This window comes from Danio rerio, chromosome 6 (assembly GCF_049306965.1).
Source record: "Danio rerio strain Tuebingen ecotype United States chromosome 6, GRCz12tu, whole genome shotgun sequence".
Lineage (NCBI taxonomy): Eukaryota > Metazoa > Chordata > Actinopteri > Cypriniformes > Danionidae > Danio > Danio rerio.
The window spans coordinates 61212501-61220000 of record NC_133181.1 but is presented as its reverse complement, the minus strand read 5'-3'; the positions used below and the strand labels follow the sequence as shown (position 1 = coordinate 61220000).

At 39.1% G+C, this 7500-nt stretch overlaps 1 protein-coding gene across 3 annotated transcripts in view; it reads right to left on the bottom strand.

Annotated features, from left to right (window-relative positions):
• The window catches only part of kcnq2b (potassium voltage-gated channel, KQT-like subfamily, member 2b), a 94351-nt gene that overhangs the window by 74828 nt on the left and 12023 nt on the right, over positions 1-7500 (bottom strand). The gene's annotated exons all lie outside the window — the stretch shown is intronic.

Sequence of the window (7500 nt, the reverse complement as noted above, 5' to 3'; positions counted from 1 at the left end):
GAACACACACACATGCATGCCCAAATGTGTACAAACACACACACACACACACACACACACACACACAAAAACATGAGCACGCACGCACACACACACACACACACACAGACACACATGTACACACGCAGACACGTGCACACACAGACACAAACACACACATATGCACACACACACACATGCAAGCACAGACACATACACAAACACACAATGCATGCACACACATACACACACACACATGTATGAATACACACACATGCTTGCCCAAATGTACAAACACACACACAAACACATGGAGACAAACATGTACACACACATATACATGCACACATATGCACACACACACATATATGAACACACACACATGCATGCCCAAATGTGTACAAACACACACACACACACACACACACACAAAAACATGAGCACGCACGCACACACACACACACACACACACAGACACACATGTACACACGCAGACACGTGCACACACAGACACATACACACACATATGCACACACACACACATGCAAGCACAGACACATACACAAACACACAATGCATGCACACACATACACACACATGTTTGAATACACACACATGCTTGCCCAAATGTACAAACACACACACAAACACATGGAGACAAACATGTACACACACATATACATGCACACATATGCACACACACACATATATGAACACACACACATGCATGCCCAAATGTGTACAAACACACACACACACACACACAAAAACATGAGCACGCACGCACACACACACACACACAGACACACATGTACACACGCAGACACGTGCACACACAGACACATACACACACACATATGCACACACACACACATGCAAGCACAGACACATACACAAACACACATAAACACACACAAGTATGAATACACACACGTGCTCGCCCAAATGTACAAACACACACACAAACACATGGAGACAAACACGTACACACACATATACATGCACACATATACACACACACACATATATGAACACACACACACATGCATGCCCAAATGTGTACAAACACACACACACACACACACACACACACACACAAAAACATGAGCACGCACGCACACACACACAGACACACATGTACACACGCAGACACGTGCACACACAGACACATACACACACACATATGCACACACACACACATGCAAGCACAGACACATACACAAACACACAATGCATGCACACACATACACACACACATGTATGAATACACACACGTGCTCGCCCAAATGTACAAACACACACACAAACACATGGAGACAAACATGAACAAACACATATACATGCACACATATGCACACACACACATATATGAACACACACACATGCATGCCCAAATGTGTACAAACACACACACACACACACACACACACAAAAACATGAGCACGCACGCACACACACACACACACACATGTACACACGCAGACACGTGCACACACAGACACATACACACACACATATGCACACACACACACATGCAAGCACAGACACATACACAAACACACAATGCATGCACACACATACACACACACATGTATGAATACACACACGTGCTCGCCCAAATGTACAAACACACACACAAACACATGGAGACAAACATGCACACATATGCACACACACACATATATGAACACACACACATGCATGCCCAAATGTGTACAAACACACACACACACACACACACAAAAACATGAGCACGCACGCACACACACACAGACACACATGTACACACGCAGACACGTGCACACACAGACACATACACACACACATATGCACACACACACATGCAAGCACACATATGAATACACACACATGTATGCCTAAATGTACACACACACACACACACACACACACACACACACACTTACACACACACACAGCTGCAGATTTCTCAGTATGAGCAGCTAATGGAGCTCTATTTCCTTCCTCTCTGATGTGCTGCGGTCTCTTGATCTGCTCTCCTCATGATCATCAGTGATTGAGCCGCGCGCTCGTTGCTCAATGTTATCACAGGATCTGGAGTAAATCTGCTCGCATGAGTTGGAGTCCATTCAGGATCTGTTCGTTCAGGATGCCTCCGGGCTTCCTCAAGAGTCTTAAACAGCAGCGGTCTTACACAGCAGATGCCCTTCCAGCTGCAACCCAGTACCGGGAATCACCCATACACTCACATTCACACACTCATACACTAAGGCCTATTTAGTTGATCAATTCCCCTATAGCGCATGTGTTTGGACTGTGGAGGAAACCGGAGCACTCAGAGGAAACCCACGCCAACACGGGGAGAACATGCAAACTCCACACAGAAACGCCAACTGATCCAGCCGAGGCTCGAACCAGAGACTTTCTTGCTGTGAGGCCACAGTGCTAACCACCGTCTTTCTGAAATCCTCCACTATTTTGTGTTTTTGCTGCGTGTGTGTCTGAACGAGTTTCAAACACGCTGGGAGCAAACACACACACGTCAGCAGAAACCGCCACACACAGCAGACAGTTTGGAAATCAGAGAGGATGAGTGTAATGAATGAATAAATACATAAACGGACTCAAAACTGCCGCCGTCAGAAGCTTTTAGAGGAGCTGAGGATGTTCACAGATATTAATAAAAGTCACAAGAGTCCTGTTTGACGCCATCATGCACCGGAAAAGAGATAAAAATATGGAGAAAATACAATAGAAACATTTTACAACGAGCCAAAATAAGTACTAAATTAATAAAAGCTGCAGGGGATTACACTGTAAAAAACTAAAAGCTGAGTTACCTTAAAATATTAAAGCAACCGGCTACAAATACAATGTGAGTTTATCAAGCTTCAGTGGTTGAAGTTGTACCAAATTATTTTTTAAGTTGTCTGAAAGGGCTGGTTTAAGTCAAGTATACTTTATTGAATAATTTGGCACAACGTCAACACCTGAAGCTTAACCTTTGTGTGGTGTTCGTATTTTGGTTCCTTAGCCTGTGTTCATGGGTCTGGTGGACCCTCTAGAGTTTTGTCTTTACAAACTAACACTATCAAACAATTTTATATTAAATTACTCAACAAACGCTTACTCAGTCCCAATTACAAGCCACATGAACAGCAAACATGGTTAATTTTCCCCTTTACTCTTTGTAATAAAGTTCACGGCCCTTTGGCCGCCGGGGAAAAGAAGGCGGAGAACCGACGCAGGTTTAAATTATTTATTAATAACAGGGACGCCAGCTCCGTCTAAACCAAAACAAACGCAACTGAAGCAGAAACTGAAAGCAAAAGTAAAACACTATCCCCGGTCCTCTCTCGGCTTCCTCTGCCATCGTTCTTTCTTTTATAGTCCAGAGCTCCTTCCGTGGGATTCGAGGCCGGTGCGCCCACTTGCATCCACTTACGCGGCGGCCTAATTCCGTTCCCACGGCTCTCGGCTACGCCCCCTCGCCACACCCTTGTTAGATCATATTGATTAATTAATGTGCTTCTTTTTATTTTTTTATTTTATTATTATTATTATTTTTTATTAATGCTATGAAAAAATAAAACCCACAGATTTGTTTTTCCGTATTGTTCCCACCATGGTCATGGACATCATCATCAGAAGCTCCTCTCTCTTCCACAATCAATTGCAAGGCCCTCACAGCAGATAATCTTTTGGTCATTTTGATCAGTTGTGATAAGGAACCACACTGGCAAAGTCTTATTTACAGTACTATGCACTAAATTCGCAGATGGGACAGGGTATGAGAAAATAAAGCGTGGTTCCCGCAGGAGAGAGAGTAAAATGTGCGGGAATGTAAGAGCAGACAGTGTTGATAGTTGAATTTTCAACAATGTTGCAACTTTGTGCAGGAGGGGGAGGGGGAGGGGAAGAAAACAGCAGCATCAGAAAGGAGGAGGACGGAGTGTGGGAGCACTGGACCTACACTTTCAACACTTTTATTAGACCTGGGTCCAGTGGACCCGAACACCTTGTATGTGATGTAAATGTGTGGGGGGAGGTACATTATGCGGTCGTTAAAATTTTTTTCAGATTTATGTTCTTCACAGAAATTAAGCCAAAGTCAATGAATTTCAGGTTAAATAAAATAATTCATTCTTTAATTTTTCTTTTGAAAAAAAAAGTTAATAAACTCAAAATTTCTTTGCAGCCAGTTGCTTTAACAATTTTAAGTTAACTCAACTTTTTTATTTATTACAGTGGTTAATGCTCAAGTTAAGAAATCAAAGTTCAAAGTTTCCTCAACAGAATTTTTTAGTTTCATTGAACAATCATTCATCATTCATTGAGTCAATTCAACTCTGAGCTCAAAAATATGTCCACCTAACATACAATTTTAAACCGAGTTACCAATTCTTTAGCTGGGTTTTTTAGTCTATAAACATTGTTAAACACTGTTAAAACCAGCTTTTGACTGCAATGTCTATTTTCCATATAAATTACAGTATATTCTCTCTTGATTAATTGAATTGATTGTCTATTGATCAATTACTATCATAGGATTGCTTGTGATTTTTTATTTTTTTGTCTACTTTATGGGACCACCTTGAAAACGAGATTTACTGTATATGTATATTTATATATGTATATATGTCTATATATATATATATATATATATATATATATATATATATATATATATATATATATATATATATATATATATATATATATATAATAAAATAAAATATCTATATTAATAAAATATCTAATGGTAAATCATAATAATTGTTTACTATTTTAGGTCTGTTAGGATTACCTGAACGATTTACATTTGCTAAATGCCAGAATAATGAAAGATTTTGTTGACAGTCAAAAGTTTACACACATTTTCTTGGCATTTTTTAGCTTTGCTTTTAAACTGTATAACTTTGGCCAGATGTTTTGGGTCTCCTTCCACAAGCTTCTCACAATAGTTTGCAGGAATTTTGGCCCATTCCTCCTGACAGGATTGGTGTATCTGAGTCAGATTTGTTGGCTGTCTTGCTCGCACAAGCTTCTTCAACTCTGCCCACACATTTTCTATAGGATTGAGATCAGGGCTTTGTGATGGCCACTCCAAAACATTCACTCTGTTGTCCTTAAAGCACATTTGAACTCATTTGGCAGTGTGTTTAGGGTCATGGTGTGTTGGGAAGATCCATTTGTGGCCAAGTTGTAATGTCCTGGCTGATGTGTTGAGATGTTGCTTCAGTATTTCTCCATAATGTTCTGTCTTCATGATGCCATCTATGCTGTGAAGTGGACCAGTCCCTCCTGCAGCAAAACAGCCCCACAACATGATGCTGCCGCCCCCATACTGCACAGTTGGGATCGTGTTGCTAGGCTTGTGCGCTTTCCCCTTTGTCCTCCAAATGTAACACTGCTCATTATGGCCAAACAGTTCAATCTTAGCTCCATCAGAGCACAGGACATGTCTCCAAACATGAGTCTTTCCCCAGTGTAATTCAGCTAATGCTAATCTGGCTTTGTTGTTGATTCTGGCTTGTTGATTTTCTCATGTTGTCACACAAGGAAGCAGTGTGTTTGAGCTTTTCCTTCAACACTATTCTACAGTTGTGCCTCACATTAACTCAAATGTTGTCAATTAGCCAATCAGAAACTTCCGAAAGCTTGACATCATCATCTGAGCTTTTCCAGAGGCAGAATAATCTTATTGTGTGTAAACTTGACCTTCAAGAAGAGTTATAACAATTTCTCAATACATATCTCTCTCATTATTCTGCTATTAAGCACAACAGAAACTCATTAATGATCCTGACTTACCTAAAAGAGGAAAAGTTTAGTCACATTAACATCTGACTTTTTTTTTTTAAATGGTCATGTGCCTTTAATACAGTGTATGTTATTTCTGCTTTCAACTGTATATATATATATGAAGAGTTCCGATGCAAAAATCTGTAAGTGCAGTGTGAAATTTCCATCAAAATTTAACATTTTTCTTAGCCTTCTTCGTTTTTGTTGAGTTATTTCACTTTAAAAACCAGGAAAAGGACTTGGTCTTTGCCATAAAAGTGATATTAATAAACACACACAGGAGCCTGATAAAAACACTAATTTTAGAGAAACATTTCAGACTCATTTAGAGGTTTTTGCATCTGAACTCTTCACAATCACAATCACACACATATATATATATATATATATATATATATATATATATATATATATATATATATATATATATATATATATATATATATATATATAAATTAAATTATTAATTGTTCATACACTGCACATGCAACAGCGCCCTGTGTGTGTGTGTGTGTGTGTGTGTGTGTGTGTGTGTGTGTGTATGTGTGTGTGTGTGTGTGTGTGTGTGTGTGTGTGTGTGTGTGTGTGTGTGTGTGTGTATGTGTGTGTGTGTGTATGTGTGTGTGTGTCAGTGCAGTAGTGCAGGTTTACAGGAGCTGTCCAAAAGCTGTGGTTCTGAAATGAAATTCAATGAGCCACTGACTCACTTAAATGAGTGAACTGAGCTGAGGTCAAATGCTGAAATGGTACAGTTTTAGATATACAGTATAAAAAAACGTGAAATGTTTATTATTTTTTCTTTCAAATGTTTAAGAGAGCAAGGAAATGATATTCTTCTTTTAAAGAAAGTAACATTTCTTGTAGTTCGAGTGAAATGAATAGAAATATTATTGTCATTTTTTTTCTCAGTCAGCATTATTAGCCTGCTTTTTATTTTCTACAGAACAAACTAATGAAATTTAGATATTAGTTATTAGGAGACTATTGATGCATGTTAAAAAAAAATCCTTCCGTTGGGAAATATTTAAATAAAGAATTAAAATGATAATTTACAACATTATCTCTAAACTGATATATTACACTTCAGAGGAAGTCACTTTATTTTCCATTGCTAGAATAATCCTGCCACTGTATAAAACATCAAGTTCTTTTTCAGAAAGAAACACAATGCTCTTTTCACAGATGCTCCCAATCAATGCTATTAAAAGATAAAAAGCAAATGGAAAGAAAACACAGCATTTATCTATTGCTAAAGCCAGAGACATCTGCGAAATTAGTGAATGTAAAAACAATAAACACACATGAAGACAAGGAACATGCACTGCACTCCAAAAAAAGGCTAATTTCCTTTTTGTGACCAGCAGAACAGAAAATAAAATGTAAACAAACAAACAAAATGACCTTTGCTGCTTGTTTAAACCTCTTATTTAAAATGAGCTGAAACAACGCAAATCTTGAGGGTCCACTTAAATTTCATTCATTTACTTTTCGGCTTAGTCCCTTTATTAATCTGGTGTCACCACAGCGGAATGAACCGCCAACTTATCCAGCATTTGTTTTATGCAGTGGATGCCCTTTCAGCTGCAACCCATCACGGGGAAACACCCATACACACTTATTCACACACATACACTGCTGACAATTTCAAGAGTTCACGCTTAGCTGATGATTGATAATAAAGCTAGTTTGGCGTGCTGTCCCAGGAGAGAGCCCTGAGCTTATAAGATCCTCGAGCCC